General features: G+C 40.0%; 1 protein-coding gene across 3 annotated transcripts in view; it reads right to left on the bottom strand.

The window, feature by feature from the left end:
- COBL (cordon-bleu WH2 repeat protein) overlaps nt 1-20,163 on the bottom strand; it is a 370,310-nt gene that overhangs the window by 27,176 nt on the left and 322,971 nt on the right. The gene's annotated exons all lie outside the window — the stretch shown is intronic.

The raw sequence follows: 20,163 nt of genomic DNA, 5'->3' as shown, positions 1-20,163 counted from the left end.
TGATGCTTTCAGGTAGCAAGTCTATTTGTTGACAAGAGAACAAAACCAAACCATGTGATTTCAAGACAATGACTCGACAAGCGAAAGGCAAGAGACCTGGGAAAATGCTCCATGATGAGAGCCATACGTGGTTACCTTTCCCACTGCATTTTAAATGTTCCTGTAGCTACAAACCTTCAGTGTTCTAGAACAGCTCTGTCCAACAGAATATGAGCAACATATGTAATTTTTTTAATTGTGCTTTAAGTGGAAGTTTATAGTTCATATCAGTTTCTCATATAAAAATTTATACACACATGGTTGTGTGACCCTAGTTGCTCTCCCTATAATGTGACAGAATACTCCTCCTCTCCACTCCGTATTTCCCGTGTTCATTCGGCCAGCTCCTGTCCCCCTCTACCTTCTCACCTTGCCTCTGGATAGAAGCTTCCAATATAGTCTCATGTACCTACTTGAGCTAAGAAGCACACTCTTCACTAATATCATTTTATGTCTTATACCCAACCCACTAAATATCATTTTATGTCTTATAGTCCAGTCTAATCCCTGTCTGAAGAGTTGGCTTCAGGAATGGTTTTAGTTTTGGGCTAAGACAGAGTCCAGGGGCCATGTCCTCTGGGGTCCCTTCAGTCTCAGTCAGACTGTTAAGTCTGGTCTTCTTGCTAGAATTTAAGTTCTGCACCCCACTTTTCTCCTGCTCCATCAGGGACTCTGTTGTGTTCCCTGTCAGGGAAGTCATTGGTGATAGCCAGGAACCATCTAGTTCTTCCAGTCTCAGGCTGATGGAGTCTGCTTTATGTGGCCCTTTCTGTATCTTGGGCTCATATTTTCCTTGTGTCTTTAGTGTTCTTTATTCTCCTTTGCTCCAGGTGGGTTGAGACCAATTGATACATCTTAGATGGCTGCTTGCCAGCTTTTAAGACCACAGACACCACTCACCAAAGTGGGATGCAGAACGTTTTCTTAATAAACTTTGTTATACCAATTGACCTAGACGTCCCCTGAAACCATGGTCCCCAGACCCCCACCCCTGCTACTCTGTCCCTCGAAGTGTTTGGTTGTATTCAGGAAACTTCTTAGCTTTTGGATTAGTCCAGTTGTCTTAATTCTCCCTGTATTGTGTGTTGTCCTTCCCCTCACCCAAAATAATTCTTTTCTACTTTATCTAGTTAGTGAATACCCTTCTCCCTTCCTCCCCATCTTCATAACCATCAAAGAATGTTTTCTTCTGTGTTTAAACCTTTTCTTGAGTTCTTATAATAGTGATCTCATATAATATTAGTCCTTTTGCGACTGATTTCACTCAGCTTAATGCCTTCCAGAATCATCCATATTATGAGATATTTCACAGATTCATCATTGTTCTTTACTGTCGTGTAGTATTCCACTGTGTGAATATACCATAATTTGTTTAGCCATTCATCTGTTGATGGGCACCTAGGTTATTTCCATCTCTTTGCTCTTGTAAACAGTGCTGCAATGAACATGGGTGTGCACATATCTATTTGTGTGAGGGTTCTTATTTCTGTAGGATATATTCCAAGGTATGTGATTGCTGGATCTGGTACTTCTATTTCTAGCTTTATAAGGGAGTGCCAAATCGATTTGCAAAGTGGTTGTACCATTTTACAGTCCTACCAGTAGTGTATAAGTGTCCCAGTCTCTCCATAACCTCTCTAACATTTATTATTCTGTGTTTTTTGGATTAATGCCAGCCTTGTCGGGGTGAGATGGTATCACATTGTAGTTTTGATTTGCATTTCTCTAATGGCTAATGATCGTGAGGATTTCCTCATGTATCTGTTAGCCACCTGCATGTCTTCTTTGGTGAAGTGCCTGTTCATATCCTTTGCCCATTTTTTAATTGGGTTATTTGTCTTTTTGTTGCTGAGGTTTCACAGTATCTTGTAGATTTTAGAGATTAGATGCTGATTGCATTTGTCGTAGCCAAATTTTTTTTTCCCAGTCTGTAGGTAGTCTTTTTACTCTTTTGGTGTAGTTTTTTGATGAGCATTAGTGTTTGATTTTTAGGAGCTAAAAATTTTCTTTTCTTCTACCCAGTTAAATAGTTTCTCTTCTGGTGTTTGTGCATTGTTAGTAGTGTTTTGTATACTATTTATGCCATGTATTAGGGTTCTCAGTGTTGTCCCTACTTTTTCTTCCATGATCTTTACAGTTTTAGACTTTTTATTTAGGTCTTTGATCCATTTTGAGTTACTTTTTGTGCATGGTGTAAGGTACGGGTCCAATTAACCGACTTTGGGCCTTTGTCAAATATCAGCTGCTCATAAGCGGATGAATTTACGTCTGGATTCTCAAATCTGTTTCATTGGTCTATGTATCTGTTGTTTGTACTAGTGCCAGGCTGTTTTGACTACTGTGGTGGTATAATAATTTCTAAAATCAGGTAGTGTGAGGCTTCCCACCTTATTCTTCTTTTTCAGTAATGCTTTTTTTTTTTTTTTTTTTTAACTTATCCAGGGCCTCTTCCCTTCCCCTATGAAGTTGATGATTTGTTTCTCTATCTCATTAAAATATGTCATTGGAATTTGGATTGGGATCGCATTGTATCTATAGATTGCTTTGGGTAGAATAGACATTTTCACAATGTTGAGTATTCCTATCTATAAGCAAGGTATTTTTTTCCACTTATGTAGGTCTCTTTTGGTTTCTTGCAGTAGTGGCTTATAGTTTTTTTTGTATAGGGCTTTTAGGTCTCTTGTTAGGTTTATTCCTAAGTATTTTATCTACTTGGGGGCTATTGTAAATAACATTGATTTGGTGATTTTCTCTTTGACTTTCTCTTTTTTGGTGTAGAGGAATCCAACTGATCTTTGTGTGTTTATCTTGTATCTTGATACTTTGCTGAATTCTATTAGTTTCAGTATTTTTCTTGTGGTTTCTTTAGGGTTTTCTGTGTATGAGAGCGTACCACCTGCAAACAGAGACACTTTTACTTCTTCCTCACCAATTTGGATGCCATTTATTTCTTTATCTAGCCTAACTGCTCTGGCTAGGACCCCCAGCACAATGTTGAATAAGAGTGGTGATAAAGGGCATCCTTGTCTGGTTCCTGATCTCAAGGGGAATGCTTTCAGGCTTTCTCCATTTAGGATGATGCTGGCTGTTGGCTTTGTATAAATGCCCTTTATTATGTTGAGGAATCTTCCTTCTATTCCTATTTTGCTGAGAGTTTTTATCACGAACAGGTGTTGGACTTTGTCAAATGCATTTTCTGTATCAATTGATAAGATCATGTAGTTCTTGTCTTTTGTTTTATTTATGTGATGGAATACATTGATTGTTTTTCTAATGTTGAATCATCCCTGCAAACCTGCTACAAATCCCACTTGGTCATGGTGAATTATTTTTTGATATGTTATTGAATTCTATTGGCTAGAATTTTGTTGAGGACTTTTGTGTCAAAGTTCATGAGGGATATAGGTCTGTAATTTTCTTTTTTTGTGGTGTCTTTACCCGGTTTTGGTATCAGGGCTATGCTGGCTTCATAGAATGAGTTTGGGAGTATTCCATCCTTTTTCTATGCTTTGAAATACCTTTAGTAATAGTGGTGTTAACACTTCTCTGAAAGTTTTGTAGAATTCTCCAGTGAAGCCATCAGGGCCAGGGCTTTTTACCTTTTCAACCTCTTTTGTTATAGGTTTATTTAGTCGTTCTACCTCTGTTTGTGTTAGTTTAGGTAGGTAGTGTGTTTCTAGAAATTTGTCCATTTCCTCTAGGTTTTCAAATTTGTTAGTGTACAATTTTTCATTGTATTCTGTTATGATTCTTTTAATTTCAGTTGGGTCTGCTGTGATAGCACCCATCTCATTTCTTATGAGGGTTATTTGCTACCTCTCCTGTTTTTCTTTTGTCAGTTTGGTCAATGGTTTATTGATTTTGCTGATCTTCACAAAGAACCAGCTTTTGGTCTCGTTAGCTCTTTCAATTGTTTTTCTATTAGCTATTTCATTTAATTCTGCTCTAATTTTTATTATTTGCTTTCTTCTGGTGCCTGAAGGCTTCTTTTGCTATTTTCTTTCTATTTGTTCTAATTGTAGAGTTAATTCTTTGATTTTGGCTCTTCTTCTTGGATGTGTGCGTTTACTGCTATAAATTGACCTCTGAGCACTGCTTTTGCTGTGTCCCAAAGGATCTGGGAGGAAGTGTTTTCATTCTCATTTGATTCTATGGATTTCTTTATTACATTCTTAATTTCTTCTATAACTCAATAGATTTTGAGCAAGGTGTTGTTTAGTTTCCAAATGTTTGATTTTTTCTTTTCTTTTTTCTGTTACTGGTTTCTACTTTTACAGCTTTATGGTCAGAGAAGATGCTTTGTAATATTTCAGTGTTTTCGATTCTGATAAGGCTTGCTTATGGCTTAATATGTGATCTATTCTGGAGAACGTTCCATGTGTATTAGAAAAGACAGTATACTTGGCTGCTTTTGGGTGGAGTGTTCTGTATATGTCTATGAGGTCAAGTTCATTGATTGTGGCATTTAGATCTCCTGTGTCTTTACCGAGCTTCTTTGTGGATGGTCCGTCATTCACCGAAACTGGTGTGTTGAAGTCTCCTACTCTAATTGTGGAGCTGTCTATCTTTCTTTTCAATGCTGTTAACATTTGTTTTACATATTTTGGAGCCCTGTCATTGGGTATGTAAATATTTATTATGATTATGTCCTCCTGGTGTACTGACCTTTTTAATCATTATATAGTGTCCTTCCTTATTCTCTGTGGTAGATTTTACTTTAAAGTGTATTTTGTCACAAATTAATATTGCTACTCCTGCCTTCCTCGATTGTTGTTTGCTTGATATATTTTTTTTCCATCCTCTGAGTTTTAGTTTTTTTTTTGTTTTTAAGTATAAGGTGTATCTCTTATAGGCAGCATATAGATGGATCATGTTCTTTTAATCCATTCTGCTACTCTCTGTCTCTTTATTGGTGAATTTAGTTCATTTACATTCAGCATAATTATTGATAGGTATAAGTTTAGTGCTGTCATTTTGATGTCTTTTTTTGGTTTGTGTTGTTGACAGTTCGTTTCACTTCATTTTGTGTGCTGAGTCATTTTTCTTTATATATTTTCTTTTCCTCTTTTCCATTATTGTTGATTTTGTATTTACTGAGTCTTTAGGTTTTTCTTGTTTTTTTATTTTGATGTGCAGCTTTGTTAGTTTCCTTTGTGGTTACTTTAATATTTACCCCTATTTTTCTAAGTTTAAACCAATCTTATCATTTCTTTATATCTCTTTGACTTTCTTTCCATATGAAAGATCTATGACTACACTTTTTAGTCCCCCTTTTTGTTTTACTGTTGTCATCTTTTACATAATGACGTCTCTGTTTCCCTGTTTTGTGCATTTTAGCTTTGACTTATTTTTGTGATTTCCCCTACTGGATTGATAACTGGTTGCTCTGTCCTGTGTTCTAGTCTTGGTTTTTTATCTGATGTTATGATTTTCTAACCAGAGGACTCCTTTAGTATTTTGTGTAATTTTGGTTTGGTTTTTGCAAATTCCCTAAAATTCTGTTTTTCAGGAAATGTCTTAATTTAGCCATCATATTCGAGAGATAGTTTTCCTGGATATATAAGTCTTGGCTGTCAATTTTTTTCCTTCAAGGCTTTATATATGTTGTCCTTTGTGCCTGCTTGATTTCTGCTGAGTAGTCCGAGCTTAGTCTTATTGACTCTCCTTTGTAGGTTACTTTTTGTTTTTCCCTAGTCGCTCTTAAAATTCTCTCTTTATCTCTGGTTTTGGCAAGTCTGATTATAACATGTCCTGGTGACTTTCTTTTGGGATCTACCTTGTGTGGGGTTTGATGAACATCTTGGATAGATATCTTCTCATCTTTCACGCTATCAGGAAAGTTTCCTGCCAAAAATCTTCAACAATTCTCTCTGTATTTCCTGTTATCTGCCCCCTCCCCCCACCCCATTCTTGTACTCTAATCACTCATAGATTATTCTTCTTGATAAAGTCCCACATAATTCTTAGGGCTTCATTTTTAAAAAAAAAATTCATTTATATGATTTTCCCTCAAATGTGTTGGTGCCAAGTGCTTTATCTTCAATCTCACTAATTCTGACTTTCATTGCCTCAATTCTGCTCCTATGACTTTCTATTGAGTTGCCTAATTCTGAAATTTTATTGTTAATCTTCTCGATTTCTGTTTGTTCTCTATGGATTGTTGCAGCCTATTAAATTTACTATTATGCTCTTCTCTAATCTTCTTAAGTTCCTCTGTTGCTCTGTCTGTGTGCTGTTTGGGCTTGTTCTATGTTTTGCCTCCTCTCCTTCCTGATCTCTTGAAGAGTTCTGTATATTAATCTTTTGTATTCTACCTCTGGTAATTCCAGGAAGTTCTCTTCATCTGTAAGATTTCTTGATTCTTTATTTTGGGAGCCTACTGAAGCCATCATGGTCTGCCTCTTTATGTGATTTGATATTGATGGTTGTGTCTGAGCCATTAATATGCTACTGTTTTTATTTATTTTATGTTTGCTTACCATGTCCTAGCTTCTTGCTTTGTTTTGATATGGCCAAATAGGCTGTTCGAGTGAGCTAGTTTGATTAGTTGTGCCTTTGAAGCTCTAACGTCCTGTCACCAGGTGGTTAGAGTTGTTACTACATATGTGATCCCAGGAGTCAGTTCACTTTTCTTGTATGGATTCAGCTCAGGTGTCCAGGTGGTCAGTCACCAAGTGTGTGATGCAGGCTCTCACCTATGGTCCTAGACAAGCAGGGGTGATTGGTGTAGGCATAGGTATCTTGCTGCAGTAGGGGGTCATGCGCTAAGCAAGGCAGGGGGCTAAAAACTACCCCTGAGTGTCTGCGAGGAAAGCATGTCCCTGTTTCCCTAGAGTGTATAGGCGGGTGTGTTTTGCAGCCGAACCATGGGCACCCAATGTTGGCTGTAAGGACTGGGAGGTGCCATTTATTCTTGGACCCCTGTCGTGGGTGGCTAGATGGTGTGTGTGGAGCCACCAGTCCTCAGGCCTGATGTGGGTAGGTGAGGGCCCTGCTTAATAGGCAGAGCAGTGTCAAATGTCATGAACCTGCCTCTCCACCATATAGGTGAAACAGTTGAAGTTAAACTTTAGGTATATACCCTGTTGTACTATGTTCATGAAGGCCTATGCTGTTGAAACGGGCCCACACAGTTCTATGCAGGGGTGAAAGGCATTCAAAATCCGTGGACCCCTTTTGCCTGGACCTAGGCTAAGGAGGTATTTCTGTCCTGAGTTCCCAGCTTAGGGGAGCCAGCAGATTATTTTTGCACTCTTTGTTAATTTGTTCCCTTTCCAAGGCTGGGAGAATGGCTCAGGGTAAGCGCCGAGTCCTACATCTGGCCCATGGGACGCAGCCGGCTGGGACCCAGTGCAGAGTGGGAAGGGAACAGGTAAGTGGGAGAGAGCTTTTTCCCAAAGGGGTATTTTTTGATCCATGCTTTAGGTTAAACACATGTACTGATCTTTTGCCAAATGAGCACTTTTGCTGATTCTGGAGGTGTGAGTAGGCTCTCTGCTGCTCGGTCTCTCCTGATGTGGAAAATGCATCCTGAACACCACTGCTTGCCTCACTGTGCTTGCTCCAGCGGAACTGGCCTGCAGGGCTCCAGTTCCCACCACGTCAGGTCTGGCAACTACTCACTGCTTCTAAATGATTTCTCCCTCCTCCTGCTGCTCAGTTCGATTTCTCAACTTTGCCTTTGATAATCAGATTGTCACATATCTATTCACTTGTTTTTGTGGGTCTTTGTTATAAAAGGGACCACAGAAAGCATCTGACTATGCCACCATCTTGGTCCTGCCTCCACATATGTAATTTAAAATTTTCTAGTAGCCATACTAAAAAAAGGAAAAGGAGATAGGTGAAATTAACTTTAATTTGATAATATACTTTTTTTTAGCTAATATACTTTGTTTAACCCAGTTATGTCACACAAAATATTATCACTTCAATATGGAATTTGCATAAAATATTTTACATTCTTTTTTTCATACGAAGTCCTTGAAGGTGGGTATTTTACACTTACATCTCAAATTGGAGTCACCACTTTGCAAATGCTCAGTAGTTGCACGTGGCTTGTGGCTACTGTACTAGAGAGTTTTTTTTTTTTTTTTAATTTTATTGTGGCAAAATTGTCATTTTAACCATTTTTAAGTATAAGATTCAGTGACAATTACATTCACCACGTTGTTCAACCATTCTTGCTGTCTATTTCCAAAAGTTTTTCATCACCCTAAACAGAAGCTCAGTACCTTTTAAGCATTAACTCCCCATTTCTCCCTTCTCCCTGGTAACCAGTATAAAAACTGATCTCTATACATTTGCCTATTCTACATATTTCATATAAGAAGGATCATATAGTATTTGTCCTTCTGTGACTGACGTATTTCACTCAGCCTAATGTTTTCCAGGTTCTTTCATATTGTGGCATATTTATCAGGACTTCATTTTCTTTTTTATGGCAGAGTACATTCCATTGGAAGCCCTGGTGGTGGTGCAGTAGTTAAGTGCCTGGCTGCTAACCAGAAGGTTGGCCGTTTGGTCTACCACCCTTTCCTTGGAAACCCTATGGGGCAGGTCTACTTTGTCCTATAGGGTCGCTATGAGTCAGAATTGACTCATCGACAATGGATTTTGGGGTTTTTTATATTCCGTTTATATATATACCACATTTTGTTTATCTGTTCATCTGTTAACGGACACTTTGGTTGTTTCCATATTTTGGCTAGTGTGAATAATGCTGCAATGAACATTGATGTAGAAGTATTTGAGTTCCTACTTTCAAGTATTTTAGGTATATATCTAGGAGTGGAATTGCTGGATCAAATGATAATTCTATGTTTAACTTTTTGAGGAACCACCAAACTGTTTTTCACAGCACTTGCAACATTTTACATACCCACTAGCAGTGCATGAAGGTTTTAATTTCTCTGCATGTTTGTCAACACTCATTATTTTCTGTTTTTCTAGGTAATAGCCATCCTGCTGTTGTTGTAGACTGTCTATTTACTTCTTAATAAAGTCCTTTGATGAACAAAAGTTCTTAATTTTGATGAGGTATAATATACGTATTCTTTCTTTTCTTGCTCGTGCTTTTGGTGACGTACCTAAGAACATATCATTAACAACAAGATCCTGGAGCTTTACCCCTATGTTTTCCTCAAGGAGTTTTATGGTTTTAGTTCTTACTATCTGGGCCATTGACTCATTTTGAGCTAATTTTTACATGGTGGGAGGTAGGACCCTACCACTACCTCTACTGGATGTGGAAATCCAGTTGCCCCAGCACCATTTGTTGAAGAGATTATTTTTCCCCATTGAATGGACCTGGCACCCTTGTATAGATGCATGAATTTTTTGGGGGGCTCTCAATTCTATTCTATTAATCCACATGTCTATCCTTCTGCCATTACCAAACTCTCTTTTGTTTACTGTAGCTGTAAAGTACGTTTTGGAGTTGGAAAGTATGCGTCCTACATTGTTCTTATTCTTCAAGAGTATTGTGGCTACTTGGTTGTTGTTATTAGGTGCCATCAAGTTGGTTCCAACTCATAGCGACCCCATGCACAACAGAACAAAACACTGCCCGGTCTTGAGCCATCCTTACAATCGTTGTTATGCTTGAGCCCATTGTTGCAGCCACTGTGTCAATCCACCTCGTTGAGGGTCTTCCTCTTTTCCGCTGACCCTGTACTCTGCCGAGCATGATGTTCTCCTCCAGGGACTGATCCCTCCTGACAACACGTCCAAAGTATGTAAGTCGCAGTCTCGCCATCCTTGCTTCTAAGGAGCATTCTGGTTGTACTTCTTCCAAGACAGATTTGTTCATTCTTCTGGCAGGCTACTTGGGGCCTCTTGAAATCCCGTATGAACTTGAGGATTGAGTTTTCCATTTCTGCAAAAAAGCTGTTGGAATCTTGATAGATATTACATTGAATGTGTAGATCGCTTTGGGTAGTACTGACATCTTAATAATATTCAGTCTCCCAATCCAGGATGCTTTTCTATTTATTTAGGTCTTCCTTAATTTCTTTCAGCAAGGTTTTACAGATGTCAGTGTTTAAGTCTTTCACTTCCCTGGTTAAATTTATTCCTAGGTATTTTATTGTTTTAGATGCTATTGCAAATGGAATTGTTTTCTTAATTTCGTTTTTAGCTTGGTCTTTGATGGTGTATAGATACAACTGATTTTTGTGAGTTGATCTTGCACCCTGAAACTTGACTGGATTAATTATTAGCTCTAGTAGCTTTCTTATGGATTCTTTCTTTTTCAAGGATTAAATAAGTCAGCCATTTAAGGGCTTAGCTCATCCTTGAGGCTCAGTAGGTGGGCATCAGCTCCCTGCTCCTTTCAGCATGGTTGCAGTATTTGAGGCTAGAGGATTCTTCACAGCCCTGGTAAGAGATAGTGTATTCTCTGCTTTGTCATTGGGGGACAGTAAGAAAGAGACTAGTACCACTGACAGCTTCTGCCTGCCTGCCTCCCCATGTTCACAGCCTACAGAGCTGGAAGGGCATGATCTCATGCAGAAATCAGTGCCCAGAGAAAGGAAATGACTGTCCCTGTCACAGGGACCCAAGCATGCCTACCAGGATGACAGCTCATGTCTGATGACTTTCCACTCAGTGTTCTTTCTACTACGCCTCATAGCCATGGGCCTCTCTGGTCATCTGCTGCAGTCAGTAAGTTGTCCCGAGGCTGCCTGGACTCCCTGCACCTTATGAGACCTCTCCTCTTATGCCCTGTTCAGGGCTAAGACGGCAACAGGTGCCCCTTCTGGGGTAAGGATTGCCTTGCTCGAGTGCACTTCTTGCCTGCTGAGTGAGATCGCAGCCATGGAATGTGAGCCTCTGGGCTGAGACCCGCACAACCTCAGGTTGTTTCTATTAGAGAACAGAGTTTTTTTCCTATCAAATTCTACAAAGTTTTAAAATGTTTTGTATTTATTTTTAATAATCTATTTTATTTGTGTCGTTGTTGAGAATATACACAGCAGAACATACACCAATTAAACAATTTCTACAGGTACAATTCAGTGACACAGATTATATTCTTCCAAGTTTTATAACCATCTTCACCCTTTTTGAGTTGTTCCTCCCCCATTAATATAAACTCACTGTCCCCATGTTTCCTATCTAATCTTTCAAGTTGCTGTTGTCACTTTGTTCCCATATAGATCTTAAAAGAGCACAATGCTAACAGCAGACATTCTTTACTAGTTAAGCTGTTGTTTGGTTTTAAGAAGACTTCAAGGAGATATTTTTGGTTTAAAGTTTATCTCAGAGCAATAGTTTCAGGGCTTTATTCAACTTCCATGGCTATGAAAAGTCTGGATTCCATGAAAATTCTAAATTCTGTTCTACATTTCCCCCCTTTTGATCAGAATTCTTCTATACAATCTTTGATCAAAATGTTCAGCAATGACAGCTGGGCACCATGCAGTTCTTCTGGTCTCATGGCAAAGGTGAAAGCTGTTCATAGAAACAATTAGCCATACATTTAATTTCCTCCTGCTATTCCTGACTTCCTTCTTTCTCTGTTGCTCCAGGTGAATGTAGACCAATTGTTGTACTGTGGATGGTCATTTGCAAACTTTTAAGACCTCAGGCACTACTAAACACATTAATAGGTCAATTAACTGAGATTTCCCATGAAACCATGACCCTAAACCTCTAAACAAAATCTCATGAGGTTTTTGGTTGTACACAAGCAGTCTCAACAGCTGCTCCTTTTTTTGCTATTGTTGTAAATACATCTATCACACAACTTTTGCCAATTCAACTTTTTACAGGTGTACAACTTACTGACAGCAATTACGTTAATCAGCTGTGCAACCCTACCCTTAATCAATGACGTTTTTCCATCACTGTAAATGGAAACTCAGTGCTAGATAAGCAAGAACCCTCTCCCCGTTCCCCTAAAATGTTGTTAAATGATACTATAGTTACAAAGTTTCAGGGCTCTGTTAGTTGTTAGTTGCCATGGAGTTGGTTCTGACTCACAGTGACCCCAAAACAGAACAAAACCCTGGCTGGCCCTGTACCATCCTCGTGATCGCTGGTATGCTCGAGTCCATTGTTTGATCCACTGTGTATTGTGAGTGACTTCTAACCTCAGGAGCTCATCTTTCAGCACTATATCAGACAATATTCTTTGTGATACTCCAGAATTTCAATGGCTTCAGGATTCTAGATGGTGTTAAATGTCCTTGAATGCTCCTGCGGTCACAAAGATCCTGTAGCTACAAAGTGTCAGGGCTCTAGAAGTTAGTGAGATAGAGTGGAAACCAGGACCTGGGCCCCTCGTCAGCCCTTTTACTAGCAACCTGTGCAGCCTCAGATCTGTAACATGACTTAACACTACAAGTCCCGCAGGCAGTGGACTCAATTTCTCACAAAGCACTCCTGCAGCCATCATTTGTGCTACTCATTGACAACTGGTGCTGAGGAAGACCTTTAGGGGTTGCTGGGGGGAGAGTGGGGGTGCTATAGGGGCCTACTTTCACTGGAATGAGCTACACTTTTCACCTTCCATGGCTCTGCGTAAGATTCCAGCTTGGTTCTACTGCTTAAAAAACAAAGCCCGAGATCCCCTTATTCACGCTTTCATTTACTCCTTACTGTAATCCTGCAGAACTGATGTTCCCAAAAGGAACCCAGAACTGAGGGTTCCATAACATTTACATAACAGGTAAACAAACTGCCTAGAGACAGCAAGACTGCTTTAGGAAGGCAAGGGTTTAGAAACAATATTATTTCCTCCCCCCAAACAGGAAAAGGCAACAGTTTTCTCTCTTTCCATATATCTATCTACACTGCAACCTGTGAGAGCTGGAACTCGATGGGACTACCTTGTTTTTCCAGGTCTTGCAAGTTTTCTGCCTTTGGCAGGGTGCAGTTCTACCACTTTTCTATCACTCATTTTAGGGGAAAATATTTGCGTTTTCCTTTTCTGGCTTCTGCCTTATACAGTTTCCAGCTTTCACAGGTTTTATCTGTCTGTTTATCTTTCTGTCTGCCTATCTATCTATCTACCTATCATTTCTTTTCAAAGAACAGTATTATAAACAGTTTAAAGAGGCAGATGATCTAGGTACAGGTTACAATGATTCCCCAGCAAATCAAAATTCAATATTTTTTCAGGCTAATAGTAATAATAATAATACCACTTATTGAAAGTTGGGGGAGGTACTGCATTATCTCAATTTTACTGAGAAGGAAATCTACGCAGGAGTTTAAGTCACTCGCACAAGGTCAAACAGCTACTAGCAATGGGTAAATCAGGCCCCTGGCAGGCTGACCATGGCATTTTTACACTTTACATTCAGTTGTTCTTAAGTATTAGGAATGTGGGCCTGGTTCATATGAAAAAGAAGTATGCACCTGGGAAAAGATCTTAAAGCAAATTTCAGCACCGTGCAGAGCTGTGCATAACGTTTAAAGACTCTTCCCTGCAATGCTACTTCCCAGTGTTGCCAGAACCAGGAAGCAACTGTCATGTGCTCATTTATGCCATTCAAGCTTAGTTCTTGGGCTGAATTCTCCCTTAAGGGGTTTATTTCAAGAATGTGCTAAGTTCAGAGGAAGACTGTGGGAATTTGATGTCTTGCTTACAGGGTCAGGTTTGAATTGAGGGCAAAGACTGCAGTGAAAAATCACAACTGGATTCAATCAAAGGGCTTAATGGAAAACCTATCTTTTTCAGATCACAGCACACCAAGCATATTCCAATTATCTTCATGCATTCACACTTGCTCTTTTTAGAAGATCAGGACTGATTCTTGAGGCTTTTCCGTTTAAAACCCTGGCTCCAGTGGCAGCAGATGGTGCCGGGCCAATCCTGCCCTTGGTAAAGCAGCTGGAGTTCAGGCAGCAGGAATGAAGGAGCCTCTGCACGGCCCAGCCACCTCACTTTGCCACTTGACTGAAAATCTTAAGAAGGATGGCTTTTGGCTAAGACCTGCCTGCCAGGCTCTCATTTAGATGGGTGGCAGGAGGCCTTGAAGAAATTGCATTTGCCTCCAATTTGTCAGTGTGTGATCCCAGGCAATCCTTCTCAAAGAAGTCTAAATGACTTTGGCATTTGTCCGGTGCAGAGAAAAGGGAAATATCCAAGGAAACCAGAAAGTAACTATGTAGGCCTTACAAACTTAGGTCTCTAGCTTACAAAGAGTGTTACATTGTTGCCAAAGTGTCCAATGAATCACTGAGGAACAGGGCCTCTCACACAGCTGACAGCTAGGCGCCAGCACCATTTTACGGGTGACTGGTCACTGACGGGAGCCCTGGTGGCATAGTGGTTAAGGGCTACGGCTGCTAACCAAACGGTTGGCAGTTCAAATCCACCAGCTACTCCTTGGAAACCCTATGGGGCAGTTTCTGTTCTGTCCTGTAGGGTCGCCATGACCCTATAGCAGAATCAGCTCAACAGTAATGGGTTTGGTTTTGGTTTGGTCACTGATGGAGGCTCTGTGAGCTGAGGGTGTCGGGACTATTGAGTATGGCCACAACTGCACAGCAGCCACCGCCAGTCTAGAGTCCTGGTCTGGCCAGTCATGGAAAAGAGTAACTTCTGCTTTGCCTGAGCCCATAAGGCCTGGCATTCAACAGTAAATCTCAACAAGGGGATGGGAGGGAGATGGGGAGGCCTCATTGCCCTAGCCAGGTCACTATTGTTTGCCTCATGCAGGATGAACACCCCTTCTGGTAGCTCAACCAGCCACCTCGGGATTATTGTATAAACTAGGAATTGGAATCATTCAGGGTGGAGCCAGGAGGCTGGATCCAGGGACCAGACATTAGGGACTGAGAACAGCGGTACTGCCTCCTTCAGATGACCCCCACTTTACAAAAGTGTTTTGGGGTACATACCCCAGGGGCACAATGGAAGGGAAACCCTATAGGCTGGGTAAGTACACTCTGGGAGGCATTTATTTGCTCTGCGCATCCTCCACTGGGTGTGAGTGCTGTCAGAAAAGGTCTCCTTTGTCACTTTCTGTCAATGACTGTGGTTATTCTCTGACCATTTGTGTTGCTGTGGAGGGTTCTGATATGCTTCTTCTGGCCAGGTGCCCAAGGCTCAGGCCATACCCCTGTGGACCGCGGGTGGGTTTTGCTCTCATACAATTTCAACTTGATTATAAGTTGCTATTATGGATTGAATTGTGTTCCCCTCTCCCCAAGTATCTGTCAAATTGGCTAGGCCATGATTCCCAGTATTGTATAACTAGGAAATTTACTGACTCCTGACACCTCTGCTAGGTAGGTGTCATTATCTGTGCCGTGCAGGTGAGAAACAAAAGGCTTGGCAAAGTTAAGGGGACTATCAAAGGCCAAACAACTAGTTAGTGGTGGTAGGATTAAATTGTAGGTCTTTCAGGTTCCCTTTCACTCCACCATCTTGTTGTTGTTAGCAGCCATTGAGTCAGTCCCTAACTGAAAGCACTGCCTGGTCCTGTGCTATCCTCATGACTGGCTGTGACTTGGGCAGTTGTGATCCATAGGGTTTTCACTGGCTGATTTTTGGAAGAAGATCATCAGGCCCTTTTACCCCAGTTCCTTTTAGGTCCTCCCCACTGTGGTATTCTCAAGTTTGGTGGCATCACAGAGGTGAGGGCAGAAAATCACAATTTGGATAAAGCGTCAGGTTCCAGAGACTCAAAGATTACCTGGGTGTGGCCACAGCAACATTAACCCTCATATCTGACTAGAGATCAGTAAGATTTCATATTAGTGGTCAGCATCAGCAAAGCACACCATGAGTCTTACAAGAGGCATCCCTAAGGGATGCAGAGTTAAAAATGTCTGACTAGATTCAGATGAAGAGATCAAACATGTAACCCCGTGTAAACTAAGAAAACAGACCTGAAAATTACTGCAGAAAGCTATTTATGTTAAATGGACTAAGAAGAAAACTCTGTAATTTTGCTCTGCTCTCAATAGATACAAACAACACAGGCCAATCTCTTCAAACACATCTTGCATGAAACAGAGGAGAAATGGACCAATTTCTGCCTTCTAATTTGCTCTTTAATGTAATGTAAACCTGGCCTTGGTATTGTCCTTAGGATTAAAGAACTACACATTAAAATTTTTGTTGTTGTTAGGTGGAGGTGGCGTCAAATCACTTTTGCCTCGTAGTGACCCTATATATACAACAGAATGAAACACCACCTGGTCCTGTGTCATCCTCACAATCGTTGCTATGTTTGAGCCCATTGTTGCAGCCACTGTGTCAATCCGTCTTATCCAGGGTCTTCCTCTTTTTCACTGACCTTTTATCTTACCAAGCATGATGTCCATCTCCAGGGACTGGTCCCTCCTGATAACATGTCCAAAGTACGTGAGACAAAGTCTTGCCATCCATGGTATATTCAATATTCTTCGCCAAAAACTGTAATTCAAAGGCATCAATTATTCTTCAGTCTTCCTTATTCAGTGTCCAGCTTTCACATACATATGAGGCGACTGAAGAAACCAAGGCTTAGGTCTGGCGCACCCTAGTCCTCAAAATGACATCTTTGCTTTTCAACACTTTAAAGTGGGCTGCAACCACTTTAAAGAGGTCTTCTGCAGCAGATTTGCCCAATGCAATGCGTCTTTTGATTTCTTGACTGCTGCTTCCATGGGTGTTGATTGTGGATCCAAGTAAGATGAAATTCTTGACAACTTTAACCTTTTCACCGTTTGTCAAGATGTTGCTTATTGGTCTAGTTGTGAGGATTTTTGCTTTCTTTATGTTGAGGTGTAATCCAAACTATGGCTGTGGTCTTTGATCTTCATCAGTAAGTGCTTCAAGTCCTCTTCGCTTTCAGCAAGCAAGGTTGTGTCATCTGCATATTGCAGGTTGTTAACGAGTTTTCCTTCAGTCCTGATGCTGCATTCTTCTTCATATAGTCTAGCTTCTCAGATTATTTCCTCAGCATATAGACTGAATACATATGGTGAGAGGCTACAACCCTGACACGCACCTTTCCTGATTTTATACCACTTAGTATTCCCTTGTTCTGTTTAAACGACTGCCTCTTGGTCTAAGTACAGGTTCCTCATGAGGACAATTAAGTATTCCAGAATTCCTATTCTTTGCAATGTTATCCATAATTTGTTATAATCCACACAGTTGAACGTCTTTGCATAGTCAATAAAACACAGGTACACATCCTTCTGGTATTTTCTACTTTCAACTAAGATCCATCTGACATCAGCAATGATATCTCTGGTTCCACATCCTCTTCTGAAACTGACTTGAATTTCTGGCAGTTCTGTCAATGTACAGCTGCAACCACTTTTGAATGAATTTCAGCAAAATTTTACTTGTGTGTGATATTAATGGTACTGTTTGATAATTTCTGTATTCTGTTGTATCACCTTTCTTTGGATTGGGTACACACGTGGATCTCTTCCAGATGATTGGCCAGGTAGCTGTCTTCAAAATTTCTTGGCATAGAAAAGTGAGTACTTCCAGTGTTGCATCTGTTTGTTGGAACATCTCAGTTGTTATTCCATCAATTCTTGGGGCCTTGTTTTTCGCCAATGCCTTCAATGCAGCTTGGACTTCTTCTTTGAATACCAATGGTTCTTGATCATATGCTACCTCCTGAAATGAGTGAATGTCAACCAATTCTTTTTGTTACAGTGGCTCTGTGTATTCCTTCCATCTTCTTTTGATGCTTCCTGAATCAGTCATTCAATATTTTTCCCACAGAATCTTCCGAAATTGCAAATTGAGGCTTGAATTTTTCTTCAGTTCTTTCAGCTTGAGAAATGCTGAGGGTGTTCTTTCCTTTTGGTTTTCTAACTCCAGGTCTTTGCACACTTCATTATACTACTTTACTTTGTCTTCTCCAGCTACCCTTTGAAGTCTTCTGTTCAGCTCTTTTACTTCATTATTTCTTCCATATACTTTAGCTACTCTATGTTCAAGAGTAAGTTTCAGAGTCTCTTTGGACATTCATTTTGTTCTTTCCTTTCTTTTCTGTCTTTTGAATGGCCTTTTGCTTCCGTCATATATGATGTCCTTGATGTCATCCCACCATTTGTCTGGTCTTTGGTTATTAGTGTTCCGTGTGTCAAATCTATTCTTGAGATGGTCTCCAAATTCAGGTGGGATATACTCAAGGTTATATCTTGGCTCTTGTGGACTTGTTTTAATTTTCTTCAGCTTCATCCTGAATTTGCATGTGAGTAACTGATGGTCCATTCTGCAGTTGGCCCCTGGCCTTGTTCTGACTGATGATATTGAGCTTCTCCATTGCTTCTTTCTACAGATGCAGTTGATTTTATTCTCTTGTTTTCCATCTGGTGAGGTCCACGTGTGTAAACCTGTTGCTCCTGAGCTGATTCTGACTCATAATGACCCTATAGGACAAGCAGAACTGCCCTCATAGGGTTTCCAAGGAGTGGCTGGCGGATTTGAACTGCGAACTTTTTGGTTAGCAGCCCAGCTCTTATGTTGTTGAAAAAAGGCATTTGCAATGAATAAGTGGTTGGTGTTCAAAAATTCTGTCATGCAATCTCCGGTGTCATTTCTATCACCAAGGCCATATTTTCTAACTACTTAAAATTTTTAGGAAGTATATATATATTTTTTAGGAACATGGACAAAAGGTTATGATAAATCCTTAAATAAAAAATAAATCAAAATGAAATATTGTTGACACTACAATTACATTAACCAGAGAAACCTTGGTGTGTTTATATGGGCAAGGTCTAGAGGAAGATCTGAAAAATATAAAAGCATTCATTCATTTGGTGATTGACTTATTAATAAATTTTTTGTCATTTTGATTTATTTCTATTAATGTTCCTATAATGTTTGTGTGATTACTTTTTGAAATTAACTTAAAGGTGAAAAAATTTGATGGGCTGCAGAGAATTAGTGTGCCTTCCCTCATAAGAATGAAGAAAGAATTAAGACAGCATGGTGTTGGTGCAGAGATAGAGAAATAAATCAGTGCTAATGGAACAGCATGCTGGAAACAGACAAATACATCTATGGAAACTTGATATATGACCAAAGTGGAACGAGAAATCAGAGGGAAAAATAGATTCCTTCTTCACACTGCACCCAAAAATAAATTCCAGGTAGACTTAAAGTCCAAATGTGAGAAAACAACACTTACAAGAAATTCAGACTATATTTAGTACTTTAGTGTATAGACAGGAGCTCTTACATATGCAATGATCGTACATATTCAAGATAAAAAGAATGAATCCATCGTTAAAATTAAAAGGCAACTTCTGTATAAAACAAAACAACTTCTGTAGAAAAGAAAACAAAGCTAAAATCAAGCCACAGTCCAGGAGACTGTGTGTGTAGAAATAACTGACAAAGGACAATTAATAATTAAAAATAAGGTAAAAAAAACCAATTTAAAAGAAAATGGGCAAAAAAACCCAAAAACCAAACCCAGTGCTGTCGAGTCAATTCCAACTCATAGCGACCCTACAGGACAGAGTAGAACTGCCCCGTAGAGTTCCCAAGGAGCACCTGGCAGATTTGAACTGCCCATCCTTTGGTTAACCACTATGCCACCAGGGTTTCCAAAATGGGCATAGGCTAATGAAAACACAAATCATAAACAGGAAAACCAAATTGTTAACAAACATATGCCAAGATAGACAAGACACTGAGCCTTACTGATCAAAGAATTGTTAATTAAAGCCAGAATGAGACGTCATTTGACACTTCTTTGACTGGCAAAAATTAAGATGTTTACTGATGCCTAGTACTGGTAGAGATGTGACTTATAGGGCATCACAGACTGCTGGAGGCGTATAAACTGGGCAACCATTTTGGAGAGCAATTTGTGAGTATTCTATAAAGTTGAAGATGAACCCATCTAATGGCCTCATAATCCCTCTTCTAGAAAACTCTACATGAAAACGGAGAGACATATACAACCTGCTCATTGTTTCCAACGGTGAAAAGCTAGAACAACCTACCAGTTGCCACCAAGTCGATTCCAACTCATGGCGGCCCCATGTGTATCAGAGTAGGGTGTGCTCCATAGAGTTTTTAATGGCTGTGACCTTTCGGAAGTAGATTACCAGGCTTTGTTCTGAGATACCTCTGGGTGGACTTGAATCTCCAACCTCTCACTTAGTAGCTAAATGCTTAACTATTTGTGCCACCTAAGGATT

This window comes from Loxodonta africana, chromosome 8 (assembly GCF_030014295.1).
Source record: "Loxodonta africana isolate mLoxAfr1 chromosome 8, mLoxAfr1.hap2, whole genome shotgun sequence".
Lineage (NCBI taxonomy): Eukaryota > Metazoa > Chordata > Mammalia > Proboscidea > Elephantidae > Loxodonta > Loxodonta africana.
The sequence above is the reverse complement of the archived record's forward strand: the minus strand, read 5'-3'. Positions and strand labels throughout refer to the sequence as shown.